The 18,933-nt window shown below is 44.0% G+C and overlaps 1 long non-coding RNA gene across 1 annotated transcript in view; it reads right to left on the bottom strand.

Annotated features, from left to right (window-relative positions):
• Positions 1-5,132: 5,132 nt before the first annotated feature.
• LOC135372238 (uncharacterized) overlaps positions 5,133-18,933 on the bottom strand; it is a 30,173-nt gene continuing 16,372 nt past the window's right edge. The window contains exon 3 of the long non-coding RNA XR_010415903.1: positions 5,133-5,220. This is a non-coding gene — a long non-coding RNA (uncharacterized LOC135372238). The remainder of the gene's footprint in view (positions 5,221-18,933) is intronic.

Raw genomic sequence — 18,933 nt, 5'->3', positions numbered from 1 at the left:
GCAAAGTTTCATCAATTTGGAAGTTATTCTACCCTATTGCTGGTGGTAGTGTTGGAGGTTAAATTATGAGTCTCCTCGTAAGGAGGACAGGTGTCTTACGGTGTCCAAATAGTGAGAGGAGCTTTCAGGGTGGAACGTTGGTGGTCTGGATGTGGCCATGGACCAGCCAATTTCGATAAAAGGAAGGTGCAGGACTCCAGCTGATTCAGAGGTACTGAAAATGGTGTTGATGATAGCTACATAACTGTCTCTTCAAATTTTTATTTATATTTTTTTTGCTACTGGGCGAAAGATCTAAGGTCAGCTTGTAAAGGACGAAAAGTGGTGGTGCACGAGGTACGGATGTGTCGTCTGAGCCGACTTCAAAGGGAACTGTGCCGACATAGACTGTGCCTATGTCTGACAGCGTCTGAAGAAAAGTGGTCTATATGCCCAGCAGGTCAGTGTCTGCTCCAATCAGTTCAGTCGCTCGAAAGCACATTGCCTCCAACGTGAATGCGCTCCGCTCTTTTTGCTATTGAGAAGTGCGCAGTTGTGGGGTTGTCTCTTTCGCATAGCAGAATTGTGCGACTATATATCAGCATCTGTTTCTTCCATCAATTTTATAAAGGGAGGCAGATTAAGATAATGACTGGCTCCAACTTTGCTAAACATCTAATGAGTGCGATTTGTGAATTTGGGCAATTCATCTTGCAAGGTTTATGTAGGCTTTCCCACAGCATCTCCTGCTGGCTACAAACTGCCTGCGAAAATGGTATCAGCGGTGCTATGGCAGCAGTTATGAAAACACATCAAACACAACATCAAATAAGAACCTGCATATTTCTGCAAAATGCACTCTTTTTTGTATGTTCATGACAAAAAGGTTTCCCTCTATATTACCTTGATGAGCTGTTCCCGAAGTTCTGCGTCATGCTTTTCCATCATTTGCTCGTTCTGGAACACTGATAAGCACTCTCTTGTCAGTCTATCATGTTCCACTTGAATGTCAGTGTCAGAGTGGGAATGAACGATCTGTAAAGACAATTATGCAATGAAACGAACGGACGTATGGCATTCTCCGGCTGCAGCCTCCATGAATTATTAGTTCCCCACTGATTTCAGTGTTTCGTTTTAAAACGCTGACAAGTGATGTCAACACGTTGGTTGCAGGGTGCCAGCTGCCAGGACACAAGGACACACGTCCTCCAAGTTGCCGTCACAGAGACGCGTCGTTGGGCATATTCAACGCGGTGTATCGCATGTTGAATATTTCGGAGCCTGTCAAGGCCACACAGAGAGAAAATTGATCCCTTCCACCATGGCTCATGGTAACAGTAGCCCCTGTCCTGTACTCGTCAGCCCCATATACCAGACTTTATTACAGGCACCATAGAAACGTTATTACGGTAAAAGCATTATATCCTATTTTAGAGAATGGTCATTCAAGCCAAATACTCACAGTTACGACACATGCACATAATCAGGTACATTGGAAAGTCCCCCAAAGCATGAAGTAAGGGGATAACTAAAGGGTGATGGCATGCATTAGCTCTCACCAGAGTGAGTACACTGTTAATATTAAGCACGTTGAAATTGCTCAGCAACGAACCCAGTGTATTGCTGCAACTGTTCCTAATCTGAGGCTGATGAATAAAAACAACAAAGACGGTTAAGAGCATCAACTGTTTACTATATACATTAAAAACAAGACTTTCGTGCAGTAGGCTGCACTTCTTCAGGTTTTGAAAAACCTGAAGAAGTGCAGCCTACCGCACGAAAGTCTTGTTTTTGATGTATATAGTAAACAGTTGATGCTCTTAACCGTCTTTGTTATTTTTGATTCTGCATCGCCGGAAACTTGTACATTGTTTTTCTTCACGTTCTACTCTACTGATGAATAAGGTTGAAAGAGCTCATGAACGCAAGCAAACGCATGCACTCTCACGCAAGCTCCTGGGGTACAGTTCAGACGATAGTCATACAAGTTGTAGCTCGTATTGCATATAACAACTATTCAATCATTATATGTATATTGAATGTCACCTTTGCTATTAAAGGATTTCGGGCACGAAAGAGTTATGTGGTGGATAACTTTGACTGAATCATAGCTTGGAAGAACATAGTACCAGCCGACGGTACACTCTAAATCTTTTGACACCTTTAAAGGTGTAACAACGTGCATGGCGCACGCCTTTTCAGGTGTAATTTTGGTAACATCATAATGGAGCACGGTTTCGCACAAATTTTCTTTACTCGAGTGTTGTCTGTCCTCCAAAAATTCAGTCTTGCAACATCTCAACATTGTTCAACAGTATTGTAGACACTTGCGCGTGCTCGATCATCGATAGCGATGCATATATGCATTAGCTCGTACCTACAATATCCAAGACATAATGAAAGCAAGATTTGCACTGACACTTGATCTTTAGTAATGCTTTCCAAATTTTGTAAAATATCATCCTGGAGATGCAATGTTACGCAACCAGGTTGAACGTTCATAGCGCACACCTTTAAAGGTGTGAAAAAGTTTACAGTGTAGGATCTTGTGCCGCGATTTTCTGCCAGGATTTTTCGCGAGAAATGTCTGCTCGCAATGTTAATTAATTCGAGTGTCGCAAATAGGCATGCCATCTAATCCGGCTTTTCGCCCGTCGATGACACAAATTAACGACAACCGTATTTAAACGTTATCTCGATCGGAATAAATTCGCATTCTAGAAATTTCATCAAGCCTCCGTATCATCTGTGTGAAACTCTCTCATTTGTACTACGTATTTGTCGGTACGCCGATTTTATTACCGTTGGCAACAGCGTGCTTTCATAAATGTAAAATTAACAAGCTTCAGTACTCCGGTTAGTTTTGGCTTGACACTTAGTTTTACACAGTGGGATTAGCATATAAGGAATTGTATTGAACTATAAGACTTGTACTGAGATGGTCATATTCCTACAGCTTGTGCTGCTAATGGCAGTGCACTTGTAGCCTGTAAATTATGAGTGAAGCTTTTCTGGTTATTTTTTTCACCTGGACGGACCTGGACGCAACTTTTGTCACCCGGAGCAACGGGACAGGCGCATATGAAGTGCATACATAAAGATTCCCGGTGAACTGCCACGAAGTAACCTTTGGCCACTGGGAACGCCAAATGGCCTCGTCAGCCATCGAATGTCTGACCTTTCGTGGTTACTTCAGGTACAGTGGCCTGGGGTGAACATGTTAGCGAGATAATCGTTGTGCAAGTGGTTGTAGCAACTGCAATCATACGGATGCTGTGAGGCCTTCAATTACAAACTAGATATTGGTCGGTAGTTTTGGGAATGGGGGGATCTGGTTATGCTGATTTATGTTGGTGAGCCTTCCTTGAACTTCTTCGCAGAAAGTCTCCTCTTGTACATGATAGTGTTTAAAAGAGCTGGCGGTCTTTCTGTGACAAACACAAAGAAAATTATGTGTGTTATCTTGTGCTCTGACGTTAAGAAACAATGGTGTCATTGATGTTGTTTCGCCCTTTATAAAACATACATCAATCAATGTCCTCGACCTTCCTTTAAAGGAGCACTGAATTGACTTCTAATGCGTTTCGCATTTGTTTGACTGCGGCGTGTACTGCAAGAATAAAATTATATCCTGCGAAGCAACCACGGGAGCAGGTAATCTGCAGCGAGCGAGTGATCCTCTATTCCGAATGCCTTTGAAATATCCACCACACCTTGAAACAGCGAATAGAAGAATAAGAGAAGGAGGAGAGTACGTCGTGGCCTAGTCTACTCCCCTGACATGTGACGTAGCCCTGAATGACCGAGCGTATCTAAGCACTGCGGGAGCAGTGAAGGAACCAACAACGAGAAAAGGCTGTCTCGACGTCACGCGAGGATCGTGCCCCCCGTGCGCGGCTGCTGTCTCCCACTGTTTTTTTGTACATTTCATTGCGCAGTGACAATATATGCCACAGCGAAAACACGTAGTGACTCTTGACGAACAGTTGAGGAATGAGGCAGGGCGTTGGAACACATTAAATGTTGCCTCTGTTTAATGCATTCGGGGAGTTGGGATTCAGAAAATTGCTAGGACACGCGAAAGAGGGTATGCGTTTTATAGGCGCCTTGAAACGACAGGCAATGCCAGCGGTGATTTTCCAGCGCACAAATTAAATTAATTAAGCCAAAGCCTTATTAATTTTTCCTAAGCTAACCTGAAGAGCACACGATTGACGCCATGTGCAGCGAAATTCGCTAGCGAATCATAGAAAGGAGAATTACCAACACCCGCCAGAGCGACACAACGCTTACCTACAACGTCAATGCAGCGGAACAACTGTTACCGCAGTGCCTCGCTGCTGTGCTTTGAAATTTCTACTTTCTTGCAGTCTCAAATTTATGACCAGTATAATGCTTAGCGTGACTTTGCGTGAAAAAGACACCTGTAGTTGCAAACCCTCGTTTGTGACGCTTTACAATATGCATTGAGAGACCCTATAGGGCGATATTGTTCGCACTCATAGACAGAAGGAAGTTCGAATGACAGAAATATGTTATTGGGTGTCTTACCGCTTCCATCGCGGTGTCATATTTTCCAACGATCTTGTCCATTATTCGCTTGTTGTGGATAAACGCAGTCGCCTGCGAAGAGCACGAATACTGAAGATAATTTCTGCCTGGTTATCAAAATGCGTGAGATAGACAAGGAAGTACAAGATAAAATTATTATTCATTGTATTAGTGTACTCGTCTCACCGCGTGTGAAATAAATTCTTTAAATTCACGTTTCGTTTATTCATTAATATGCAAGTAAGTCATGTGTAGTCAAACCTACGTTGAAGATAGACAAGGGTTGAGGGAGCTCCTTATGGTTGAAGACGCTGAAATAAGCCTGGAAGATGAACGAATTGTCATAGTAATTTTCCCGCGTGCACTTTCACTCACAGTGATAAACCTAAATAAATCATAACGTTTCTACAGTGCTCTCAATAGACAATAATGAAGAAGACTTATGACCAAAGCATATGAAATATAACAAACAACCAAAGGAATGGGCAGACAACCGGAGGATGTCCTCATTCTATGTACACTAATACACTGTCTCGACAACATACAAATGCAAGGAGCTCACCTGAAACATGCACACGAGCTCCTTGCACGTAACAATCCTTCCATTGATCCTTTTTGGAACAACCGTTTCGGGTGAAAGAAGAAAAGGCACGAGATCCTTTATGTGACATTTAAAATCTGTAGAAAGATCTGTAAATGAAGATTGATATTGTGAGGTACTGATGCATTTGAGTGTATAGTTAGAAAACGGTGCAGTGTTTGCGACAAACTTGTCTGGAATCTCCAGCCGGTAGCCCACATGTCTCTATCAGCAGTGTCGCGCCCGAAGAACCTGCATCATTACCGTTCTTGAGGGGAAGCCGTTGAGCCGGAATTGTTGTTTGGCACTGCGCTACCAACCGGGAGTAATCATCTGTGATACACATGAGTAGCATGCGTTGTGTGTTAGCATTCTTTCTTTTCCACGCTAGCCGTGTGCTACCACACGACGACCAAGTATCACAGATGACCTCTCCCAACTGGTGACGCTGTGTAAAGCACAATTTCCGCTGTGATGCCATAATGATACGAGCTGTTCGGCGCATGTCACCAACGACAGAGGACAGGTGTGCCACGGGCTTGATATTCCAGACAAATCAGTAGCAAGCAATACAAGTAGGAAAAGCGTTCAGGCGAAAGTGGTATAGCAAACGAATTCCTGAAATGTGGATGACTGGAAAATGGTGACCATGTGTTGGAATACATGAGAGACATTCATTTTTCAAGCGCTAAACCCAAAGACGACACAAAGCCGAGTGAACACTTTCAATATCTTCGTTCGCGATACTACACTCCCCTTTAAGCAGACATAGCGACTGTAGTGCCCCTGTGGTAGTGAAATATATTCAGTGTCGACGCACATGATCCCATTTTGACCAATCAGGGGCATTTCCCATGTCTGTCTTCTTCCGGTTCCGTTTTCGAAAATGTGGTCATATCACATCATCAATAGAAGCCCCTTCTGATTCGTGAGTCCTGACACATTGTCCCAGAAATGTGAAGTCATCCTTACCTAGTTCTCGTATTCAGGTGACAGTCGCATCCGGAACCGGCCTATTAAATTGATACCATAATGTTCGGTATCGCTCGTTAGACTTCTTGACCAATTTTTATGACTGGGAACTCCTTTATTATTAAATAAATGGATTTTAAAATCAGAGCCGCTTATGCAGCCGCGGAATCTCCAGCGGGACCGACATCTCGGTGAAGTATTTATCTAAGCGAACCAGAGGGCTGCGCTGGCTGCGAGTAGTCGATCGTGTTGTTACTGGTTTCAAGCTCCTCTGCTCTGCTTTCGACACTTGTGAATAATGGGAAATCTGCTCACATTTCTTTCACTTCTGGGAGCTCCGAAGTTATTATGTCAGGAGGTGCACGTTGTTACGGTCCTGTTTGTATGAAGACGTCCACAGCTAACCCGGAGGTGTTTTACGAGCCGAGGGACCGCGAGATCAAGCGAAAGTTGGCAAGATGAAATTTCCTCTGCAAACACTGATCTACCAGAGGAACTACCCATCTGTACTTCGCATTTTCCGGACGATGTCTGCACGCCCACTGACATTAAGTGAATGCGCGTAGGGATCCCAGTGAAACGAAAGCGTTTCAGTTGACGCCGTGCCGACAATATTCACTGCATAAAGGCAACTACTCTGAGTGCCATTCCCCGACGTGACATTTGTTTCGCAGCTTCAATGCGCTAAAGATTTGGAGATGTGCTGCTACGACGATGGTTTCGCAGAATTCGTGTGTGCCAGGTAGGATGTACGGCCCGTCGTAAAGCACTAAAATGGGCAGGGGTTCAGCCACACACCATGCGAAAAAGACAGCTGTTCCAACATGCACACTCAGTAGTACTGCATGACGTTATGCCCTTTGCAGTTGAGGGGACTCTGACCAGAAGTTGTGGGAGCTCTTTCGTACTTGCCGTTGATAAAGCACCTAACAAGGACTCTCCGCAGAAAATTCACGCATTAAAACCCCACGGTTTCTCTAAACTCGAATTTTAAACATTCGACTTCATCCGAGTGCAGCACGCCTAGCGTCAAACCGAGAAAACATACGCTTATATAGAATATGCACCCAACATCAAAATGACGTCGACATGAGGACCACTGGCAACGCCCCCAGTTGACTCAACGCATCACGTGGTCACGCAATGCCCTGTCAGTTTCCTTCATGAAATGACACTTATACAGGGTGTCCCAGAAAACGTGTCATTGAATTATAATAAAAACACTACACCAACTAGAGTCATGTGGTCAATGGCATTTGTTCTTACTGCGTTTTTGCCACCTCCTCGTGTGAATGTCGTGTAACGTAAATTTAATTACGTAAATTTTTGCGAGCTTAAGTCGAAAATTTGCCTAGTAAAGGTCACTTTTTTACCCCACCAATGTGAAGAGCGTGTCTAATTTAGTCAAATTAATGGTAATTGACAGGGATATTCAGAAGCTATCCCATCAGAAAAAAAATAGCCGAACATCATGCTCTACGGATGTCCGACTTTCCGACTTTCGTCCGACTTTCGCTGGGATAATGCTTTCCCTCTCCTAATTTTAGGAACTGTTACTTTTTCTACTATCACTCTGTGGGCTGGCTTCGGAACCTCCTTTCGTCGCACTGCGAGCGATTGCGCTCAAAAAGTCATCGCGCGCTATGGTCCGGTGCACCGAAAAGCATGATATTCGGCTATTTTTTCTGATGGGATAGCTCATGAGCATCACTGTGAATTATCATGAATTTGAGTGAATTCGGCACGCTCTTCATATTGGTGGGGTAAAAAAGTGACCTTTACTTGGAAAATTTCCGAGTTCAGTTCGCAAATATATACATAATTAAACTTGGAGTATACATGACATTCACATTAGGAGGTGGCAAAAACCTAATAAGAACAAATGCTGTTGACCGCATTATTCCAGGTGGCGTGGTTTTTTTATTACAATTCAATGACACGTTTTATGGGACACCCTGTTGCAGAGTCTCAAACGAAAACATATACCCTACTTTTAACACCTGCAGTAGGTTCTACGATTGCCCTTTCAATCTGGGCACGGCGTCCTATATGGTTCCGTATCCGACCAGGTGTACTGCTTGCCGTATGGCGAGCTTGCGAACTGCGAACTTGCGTGATTCCCGGCCCATCCTACTTTTTTCGGGTCATTGGGTTAGTGCTGGAGTTCTAGGCAATATTCTGAACGTTTCACCTATCATTGCGGTGTACTGTTCTTGATCTGCTGTGAAGCAACGAACGGCCGCCACTCGCCTCCGCGTAATTCTATCTGCTGCATCTCAAACGAGCATCGGGGCCTCATGATGTACTGTAAATGCTGAAGTTGAATTCATCTAAAGAACCTTCATCTAAAGAAACCAAGCGTGCTGTCGTGCGGTTGTGACGAAAAATAAGTCTCAACAATGTCAGCACATTTACTTTTCAGTTCCAAGTCTACGCACTGAAAACCATGCAAGCGCTTCCGATCATTCTCGTAGCTGTTGTGTAACACGTATGCTTTCTTACGCAATCCTACAGAAACCTTCACTTCTCCAGCCCATTTATCTTTATATGGTCCTTCTGATGGCTTCCCACTAGACTATGCCGCTCTGAAGCATTGAAATAAGGAAGCGTCGTGGTGGCAGCGCCTCTGCCTTCGAGAGATGGAAGTCATTCCACACTGTGCCTACTGGCTTTGTATCGAGTAGGACAAATCCAACAGATCCGGACTGCCTTTTTCAATAAAGTTTGAAATGCAAGTATGTGTTATATTGGTTTCACATGTCCCCACCACATATTGAGTGTGTATCATTGTACTTCAGATGCCAGCATATCTATGTAGATTATTATTCAACACCTAGTGTGGCAAACTCGACACCAGTCACGCAATGCCAACGATTGTTTCTCCCTTTTCTTCAACTCCTTATGTTGATCCTGTCATGTCCTTGTTTATATCTCAATCTACCAAGTACATGATGTTAGTAGAGTCGTCAGATTTTTAACTATTCACAGTTTTACCATGGTTTTGGCGCACTATAGCCTGAGTCGCTTATGGGCCATGAAAATTTAATCATCATCATCTTCTTCTTCAGCTGCTATTATTCGACTGAAGTGACAGGTCTCAGTTGGATACAAGGATAATGCGAGGTATATTTTTTGCTTTCAATCTGCAATTGCTCATTTCAGAAAGATAGTCACTGTGAGGTTTGTTTTCGTTTTCGGAAACATTAGGAGGACTAAAACAAAGCGCTTTTCTACCAGAACATCCCTTATGCACCTGCGTTTCAATTAAAACACGCTTTACAAGAATGACAAACCACTCAACACCGATGAACATTTGAAGGTTTTACAATTACAATTACAATAAATATATTGTCAAGTAAACTGTTTACAAGGCTCGTCATAATATTTCACCACATTAACGCAAGCAATTGTTACAGTAGTGGGCCACGGTATGAGGCTCGCCACTAATCATCATTCAAACAAAGTTCTTAATGTCAAATCAAACAAAGCGAGTAAACGTTTCGTCGCCTATCCAGGTGCCATCATCGCTACAAATGAGAAGAGTCAGAAATAAAAGAACATCGAAGGTGTCTGCATTGCTTTCTTCCAGGGTGTTTCATACGTCATATGGCGGCCACTGTGCCCATCAGGTATTAAGACTATGCATATAAATGTGAGTGCATAGAATGTGATCCTACCAACATTGGCGAGATAGACAAAGGATGTGGGACAAGAGTAAAAGGTCACACAAGGGACATTGCCAGCGCTACAAGTGGTACTTAAACCAGGACTGAATTTGTCTACCATTGCTGGTCTAAGGGACAATTTAATTTTGATGGTGCGGTAACGTTTGCCCATTACTAGCGATGATGCCCTAGAAAGTTCTTAGAGTCCTGCTTCATCAGGCGTGATGCATCAGCCTCTAATACAAAGTGTGGTTCCTTATTGGATGTGTACGACGGCCTCTTATATATGTGCTCCTCTTTGGCCTCTTTTGCACTGATGACGCCACCCGGACAGGCGGCAAAACGTTTACGCCCGGTTTTTAATCGTTCTGTTAAGCCGGTCTTTGCAGCCAAGGATGTTACATTATGAGGTGGTCACTCTGCTTTTGAAATGTATTTGCATATAAAGTTGTTGTTTTACGAAGCTCATTACATTGCAGAGATAATTCTTATTGCCTATTGTTTAGAGGATACCATTCTTGCAGTCACATGAAGCACTGAATGGCCAATTTCAAAAGTAAAGCCAATCTGATTGATGTTCTTGCCGACATGGCATAGCGTATGCATGAGGTAACTCCATTTCAGAAGCCTGAGAACACTCTAAGCAATTAATGTGCTAGTACTAGACATTGTGTGTGGCGTTACATATTTGCTTTTGCTAGCGAAAATAAGGGGGTGGATAGAAAGGCAGTTACAACCTGTCTGAATATAGTCCAATTGCCGGGAGTAGACATCTTTACTAGTTTGAACCGCACCGGCTTTCAACAAACATAACAAAATACAGTTAACGTTTCGGGTCCCATTCGGGTCCCATCATCAGAATGACGCTGTCCTGGTCGTCACCGGGTATTTACGTAGAAGAGGAGCGTAGCATTCTGGGAGGGGGCCTGGTTGTCGATTGATAGCTTCTTTTGTTTTCTTTATGTGCCATGACTCCAGCTGTCTCCTCACCCCCCATTTGTTCTTTTTCGCCAGAATGCATGGGTTGTCAAGGTCTAACACGTGTCCTGTTTTGCGCGCGTGTTCACACAGTTCTGTTGGGTTTGTTGCTGATTTCTCGATATCTTTCTTGTGTTCCTTCATTCTTGTTCGTGTCTTCCTTCCTGTTTCTCCGATGTACACGGCAGGGCAATCTTGACAAGATACCTTGTATACAACGCCTCGTTCTTCTTCCGGTGGTGTTCTGTCCTTGGGGTGGCTTAGTACGTTCCTCAGTGTTGTCGTGGGCTTAAATGCAGTTTTAATGTTCACCTTGGAGAGCACCCGTCTAATTGGTTCTGACACACCCTTCAGGTAGGGGATGGTAACGTACATGGGTCTTTCTTGACTACTTTCCGCCTGTTCCGGGCGTGTATTCATCATTCGGTGGTATGTATCACAGATAAATTGCTCGGGGTATGCCCTTCTTCGTAGATCCGCTTTGGCCTTTGTTATTTCTTCATGTCTTGTCTGATGATCTGAAGGGATCTTCATGGCACGTGAAAGCAGGGAACGAACAACCGATCGCTTGTGTTCAAGAGGGTGCCCCGAACCATAATGCAGGACCTGACCTGTGTCGCACGGTTTTCTGTAAACCGAGGTCTTCAAGTTTCCGCACGGGTCTCTTTGCACGAGGACATCCAAAAATGCGATCTTTTTCTCTTTCTCCTCCTCGCACGTGAACTGGATGTTAGGATGAATGCTGTTCAGCTTGTCAAAGAATGTGTTGGTGCAATTCTTCTTAATAATCACAAATGTGTCGTCAACATAACGTCTGTAAAAGGTGATGAATTGTCCTGCGTCCTCTAAGGCCTTGTCTTCAACAAACTCCATGACTAAGTTGGCAATGGTCGTTGAAATTGGGCTGCCCATGGGGCATCCGTCGGTTTGTTTAAAGAACCTGTTCTTGAATTGGAAGAAGGTTTGTCCGAGGCATAAATTTAAAAGTTCTAAAATGTCTTCAACTGAAAGATCAGTGCGGTCTTCTAAGTCAACGTCAGCTCTCAGCTTCGTTCGAACTACGGACAGAGCTACGTCAATGGGCACGTTTGTAAACAGGGAGATGACATCAAAAGACATCATGACGTCGCCATCGTCTATGCGGATGTCACGGATGAGCTCACAAAATTCCGCAGAGTTCTTCACCGACCGGTCGTTCTTGTACATTAAAGGTGCCAACAGTTCAGCCAGGAACTTAGACACGTTATAGGACGGTGCACCTATGAAGGACACAATGGGGCGCAGAGGACAATTGTACTTGTGAACTTTCGGTAGGCCATTCAACAATTCGACACATTCGACAGTACAACTGTGATCAACCTCTCTTCCAAACGACTGGACGACGACCACACCTCCGTGCTAACTAAAGGTATGAACTACGCCATCATTCCCCGAAGCTTACCTGTTAGCGAGATTGTGTCGGAAGTAGAAGACAGACTGCGGCAAGTCAAAGATAAAACAGCAGCCATAGCGGCGAGGAACAAAGTAATCGGAATACTACAGAACGCAAACCTTCCGCCTAAAAACATCACAAAAGCTGAACAGAATGCTCTAAAAGACCTTCGCAACGACGATACAATTGTTATTTTGCCCGCCGATAAAGGCAAAGCGACTGTGGTACTGAATCGTGACGATTACGACAACAAGATGGAGTCCATCCTTCAAGACCGCTCCCATTTCAGCGAACTATCGGGTGACCCAACAGCTGCATCTGAGAGAAAGATTGTTGCCGCGCTCAGGAAACTCAGAACTAAGAAACTAATTACGGACAGTCTGTACTGGAAACTTTTCACCTCCGACGGAGCGACACCGAAGATATATGGCCTACCGAAAGTTCACAAGTACAATTGTCCTCTGCGCCCCATTGTGTCCTTCATAGGTGCACCGTCCTATAACGTGTCTAAATTCCTGGCTGAACTGTTGGCACCTTTAATGTACAAGAACGACCGGTCGGTGAAGAACTCTGCGGAATTTTGTGAGCTCATCCGTGACATCCGCATAGACGATGGCGACGTCATGATGTCTTTTGATGTCATCTCCCTGTTTACAAACGTGCCCATTGACGTAGCTCTGTCCGTAGTTCGAACGAAGCTGAGAGCTGACGTTGACTTAGAAGACCGCACTGATCTTTCAGTTGAAGACATTTTAGAACTTTTAAATTTATGCCTCGGACAAACCTTCTTCCAATTCAAGAACAGGTTCTTTAAACAAACCGACGGATGCCCCATGGGCAGCCCAATTTCAACGACCATTGCCAACTTAGTCATGGAGTTTGTTGAAGACAAGGCCTTAGAGGACGCAGGACAATTCATCACCTTTTACAGACGTTATGTTGACGACACATTTGTGATTATTAAGAAGAATTGCACCAACACATTCTTTGACAAGCTGAACAGCATTCATCCTAACATCCAGTTCACGTGCGAGGAGGAGAAAGAGAAAAAGATCGCATTTTTGGATGTCCTCGTGCAAAGAGACCCGTGCGGAAACTTGAAGACCTCGGTTTACAGAAAACCGTGCGACACAGGTCAGGTCCTGCATTATGGTTCGGGGCACCCTCTTGAACACAAGCGATCGGTTGTTCGTTCCCTGCTTTCACGTGCCATGAAGATCCCTTCAGATCATCAGACAAGACATGAAGAAATAACAAAGGCCAAAGCGGATCTACGAAGAAGGGCATACCCCGAGCAATTTATCTGTGATACATACCACCGAATGATGAATACACGCCCGGAACAGGCGGAAAGTAGTCAAGAAAGACCCATGTACGTTACCATCCCCTACCTGAAGGGTGTGTCAGAACCAATTAGACGGGTGCTCTCCAAGGTGAACATTAAAACTGCATTTAAGCCCACGACAACACTGAGGAACGTACTAAGCCACACCAAGGACAGAACACCACCGGAAGAAGAACGAGGCGTTGTATACAAGGTATCTTGTCAAGATTGCCCTGCCGTGTACATCGGACAAACAGGAAGGAAGACACGAACAAGAATGAAGGAACACAAGAAAGATATCGAGAAATCAGCAACAAACCCAACAGAACTGTGTGAACACGCGCGCAAAACAGGACACGTGTTAGACCTTGACAACCCATGCATTCTGGCGAAAAAGAACAAATGGGGGGTGAGGAGACAGCTGGAGTCATGGCACATAAAGAAAACAAAAGAAGCTATCAATCGACAACCAGGCCCCCTCCCAGAATGCTACGCTCCTCTTCTACGTAAATACCCGGTGACGACCAGGACAGCGTCATTCTGATGATGGGACCCGAATGGGACCCGAAACGTTAACTGTATTTTGTTATGTTTGTTGAAAGCCGGTGCGGTTCAAACTAGTAAAGGTTACAACCTGTTTCCACAAAATACACTCAGATTCATTAGTAATTTCCTACAAGAGAGGAAAGGCTTTCCCAGGTTACTAGAACATGGGTACCTGGTTACACAATAATTCGTACACAAGAGTTCAGTGTTTCACACAGCCTTCTTTCCACTAAACTGTCAAAAGGTATGACCCCCAAACCTCGACAAAATTGCAGGAGAGTCTTCACTGGACACTGTCACTGTCCCTCTCACCAGGTGATCTCTACGAACCCTGACTTCCAGTTCGGGACGGACCGCCTGAGGAAACTTCAGCATGTTTTCCCAACACGAACTGTCGCAACTTCTATGAGTAGTGTTGTACTTACAGAAAGTAGCATGAAATGCTGTGCCTCGACAGGTTATGTTGATATCCTTCTTAAGACTGTAGAGAGATGTTCCTTGATTGTAAACCGCACTACCAGACGTAAGAACACTTGCCCCCATGCCAATGAGCAGTGCCTCACAGTTAGGACAATCAAAGGAATAAACCACTGAGGCTCAGAAAAGCCGTTTCCTATGTGGATGTGATCCAGGACTGAGCCGTGAGTACCACCTCGGTTTCTTTAAATTTTAGATGTGGCAGCTTTGAATTTCCTCCTCCTCCTTTTTATGCAGTACCCGAGATTGAGATGAGACCTGCAGATTGGAGAGAAAGAGAGCATTGGCGTTACAATAGATGTTACACGTTTTTCTGGTTTTGATATTTATTTATTTATCAATATACATTAAAGGCCCTTGCGGGAATTACATGAGGGGGACATCAACATGAGTCACTTGAAAAATGCAGAAGTTACAAGGAATATACATATTTGTAAGACATAGTCTGCGTTTCGTTTGTTTATTAAAGGCTCCCAGGAAACTGTTCATTGTAGCAACGGTACACAATGTTACGAAAGGAGTGCTCATCTATCGAACTCATCAAGCTAGATCTCTCTTGAGAGCTATAAATCGGCCTAAATACAGATGCTGAATAATTTTAAATGCGATAGACGAGCTGTGCGAGGAAGTACCTCCAGTTAGGATCTTGGGTACTTGAAGCCTGTATCAGTTTCTGTGGGGAAGGCTAGACCCTGTTCACTCCATAGGCTGGGATGACCGTCCTCTCGTTTTCCCAAGCCTGTGCCAGACACACATTGCAAACTGGCGATACGCAGTGTATCTGTATCGTCTACACGGATGTACATAAAATATCCTTTAGGCAAATACGTAATCGGTTGTAGTACAGGGTGTGTGCAATGGCATTTCCACATGTACTTGAGAGCAACTTATTACCATACTTGTCTTCTGTTGCTTCAATCATGCGCGATCACCAGATACTAGCTATTAAACAATAAATATATAATAATAATCAATATAAACATACAATAAACAATAATAATAAACAAATAATATATCAAAACATATTACATATAACATTTGGCGTTTTTAGCGGACACCTCCTTTCTGTAGTCATGAACTACGACGAACTTCGAGCTGTTCACCACACGAGAGCAGGGGCTGGAGGTGTCTTTAACTTCCCTATCATTAAGACTAACAAAGGGAAACTAAGCTTTTTGTTTCGAAGTGTAAATGAATGGAACAGCATACCACCACACATAAAAAGCGTCATTTTTTTTTATTTAAAAAACTGGTGAAGTATTTTTTGCTCTCAAAAATGTATCAATATTAATTTAACTATTGCATATGGTAATATTACTTATTTGGGGCACAAAGATGTGCACCTGTGTCTAGTACGTGCCTTGCTAATACATGTGTATTATTTTTGTGCATTGTTTTTCATCTTTGCATTGTTTTCAATGTCTCTAATCTTTGTTTGTCACACGGAGGACCCTCTAACCTGAATACTTTTCCCTCTGGGTCTTCCATCGGTATATATTGTACTACTCATTAAGTAAGTGTAAATAAATTCAAATTCAAATTCAACTGCAGTTTACCTGCACACACCCTGTTTATTACTACACAAGCCGTATTCTTTTAGAAACCAACATCTCTTTTTTTTTTTACTTTTCACTGAATGGCCAAGAAAGAACACTCAATATCGCTAAAAACTTAAGCGCAGGACAATACATAAAGAGGTGTCTCAAGATACAGCACCCTGACAATTACACAGTTGCATGTATTGCTTTTCTCTAGTTCAGAGTTGTGTATTGTATATGTGCAGTCTTTTTATGGGCTGCGCCCTGTACTGGAGTTTTTAGCGACCTTAATGCAGGACAAAACCAATTTTGAGCGCCCAAACTTTAAAATCGTTCGACAAGGACATATGTATGGTCCCCCAACGGTTCGCGCTGCCCACTGAGCTCAAAATATGCCACCTTCAGGGCAATCGCATTGGGGCACAGAAGTTGGAAAACTTCGTGGGTTGTAATGCACTTATACTGCAGTCATTCGGCAGTGCTTACGATCTCCTTGCAGCTATCTCTTTCGGCGTTATGACACACCAGCCGCACCGGCAGCTTAAACAACAAGTGCGCATTAATTAAGAAGACACAAAGTTTCAGAGAACGTTTACATGTTCAATCACAGTGTGTGTTAAAACGCTCATCGCTTACCTCTCTCTCGAAGACGGGCGACAGACCCTGTTTGCCTCATCTGTGATCGATCTTCGTAGAGCTTTGGCTTTTGGTCGCATTCGCGGCGTCGGCGACGTTTCGAAAGCAAGGCCCCTGAACTGTTCAGCACATAAAATTTCGTTCTCCATTGCAGAAAGGTCAGAAAATGTTCCGGACTCGAACTCTCCGCATTTCTTGCTTCGACGTCCATATTGAAGATCGCTTTCCGCATGCCGCCGCACTCACAAACTCACTAACAACAGAACTTCCAGTCCGGCACCCAATGAACCCCATGCTTTCGTCACACAGGCAGAATTTGGAGGATATCCACTTCAGAGAAGCTAGATTTCGGCGCTGATTGCGGGAGTTTAGGGGGGAAACCAAAGCCGGTTTTCAGGTCCCCGTTTGGCAAGCTTTGCCGCCGGGCACAGCCAGAATATTTCGCGTGTGGCTTAGAGACATATTACAGCTTCGTAATAGATAAAAACGAAATATTTGTCGAGCTTCTGTTCGTAGTCACTTCAAGATTTCCGTGAAATGTGAAATGTAATATGGGCAAGCTTGGAACACACCCGCTGGTTCAAATCGATGCAGTATAATTCGATTGATTTTAGCTGGAGGCATTTGATCTCATTTATCAAATAAAATCAGTTGATCAGATTAGAGAGAACTTTTCCCATAGTGCTTCAAATTCTATGTGATTCCATATATGACACGGAAAATAAATAGTAGCTTATTAGTATGAAATAATATTTCTTGTTCAGAGCAGTATCGGACTATCACTGCCTAAAACAATAGACTCCATAGGATAACATATCCATTGTGCAATCTAGCTCATCCAAATAGTGTTTGGATGAGCTTCGGCCCACCCAGGGGCGGACCGCGTTATCAAGGGGCCCTTCTCCAAATATGAAGGACCGGCTCCCTTTCGCCTCCCTCCACCACGAAAGATTAATACGCGGGGTTGAAGGGAGAACTTGTACCGCCAACTGTAGGATGGAACAAGCGTTAGCTTGCCAGCAACCGCCTGAGATCCCTCAGAAGCCTTCATTGGGATCGCACGCAAGAGCTCATAGGAACTTAGACCTGAGCGGAAGATATATCACGATGATAGACATTGACAGAGCAACAAATACTGACATATACCGGTGCCGAGGGGGGGGGGGGGGGGGTGATGTAGGGGGAAGGTGCGGTCAGCCTGCTCTAAAGTGGGGGCTCGGTGCAGCCAGGGGATGGAGAAGAGGGGAGGGTGAAAGAGGGTGGGGAGAGATGATGGTGGCTCAGGAGAGGGAGGGGCGTGCTAACCCTCTTGCTCTGGGATTTGGGTAGTCCAAGAGGACTACCCACCACAGAAAACATGCGAGCATCCCTCAGTAGTCTTCATTGGGAAGTTCCCTGTGCCACGGTAACCGCCAGGATTATTGGCGAAGTTACCCCATCGCCCACCGGTGGCGACATCACAACGTGTGGGGCAGTTTTCTTCTGGTACGCAACCCTAAGGGTGAGGACATCTAGATTCAACATTCCGGCAATACAGATATCATACAGCCATAAACTAACAGTGTGGATTCAGATGGTACTGTACTGACGTTTGTGTTTCTTCATTAAATATCCGTTTAACTCAGCTGATACCGTCTCAAGAAAAAATAATAATCATGTGACACAGCACGTTGAGCAACTAAAGGAATAAAAAAAGCCGTAAAGGTATAGAGAAACAGAATGTATAGCAGCTTCATCTATACCGTGAAAGGCATAGCCTGGTTATCTATTCATGGTACCGGATATAAACGCGTGGTGATGATGTATAAATATGGTACGTTAGCATTCCTTTATACCAGTTTCATACCCTTGAGAAATGTTCGAGGTATAAATAGGAAGTTTGTACCTCTTCTATTCTATCCAAGGGTTTACATCTGAAGCAGAAGGTATAAAAGGGGTATAAGAGCACATTATTATACCTTATTTATACTTTTTTTATATATCTAACAGCGTATGCCGATAGCATCCCAATACAAAGAGATAGGAGGAATGCGAGAGGGAAAGATTGTAAGGTCGCACCCCGAAAAATCTCCGATAGTCACCGGATTCGTGATCACGTGATAGATGTAAAAAAAAGCAAAACCGTAGGATTTCACCCTGTTCATTCCCCGACACCATGCCGACTGCATATCACGTGGCCGTGTCTTATACGGAGTAGGCAAGCGCACTTTTAGGACATCCAAGCTAACGCTGCAGAGGTTGATGCTATGCAGAAC

This window comes from Ornithodoros turicata, unplaced genomic scaffold, assembly GCF_037126465.1.
Source record: "Ornithodoros turicata isolate Travis unplaced genomic scaffold, ASM3712646v1 Chromosome133, whole genome shotgun sequence".
NCBI lineage: Eukaryota > Metazoa > Arthropoda > Arachnida > Ixodida > Argasidae > Ornithodoros > Ornithodoros turicata.
Note: the sequence above shows the minus strand (reverse complement) of the source record. Positions and strands in the feature narration are given on the sequence as shown.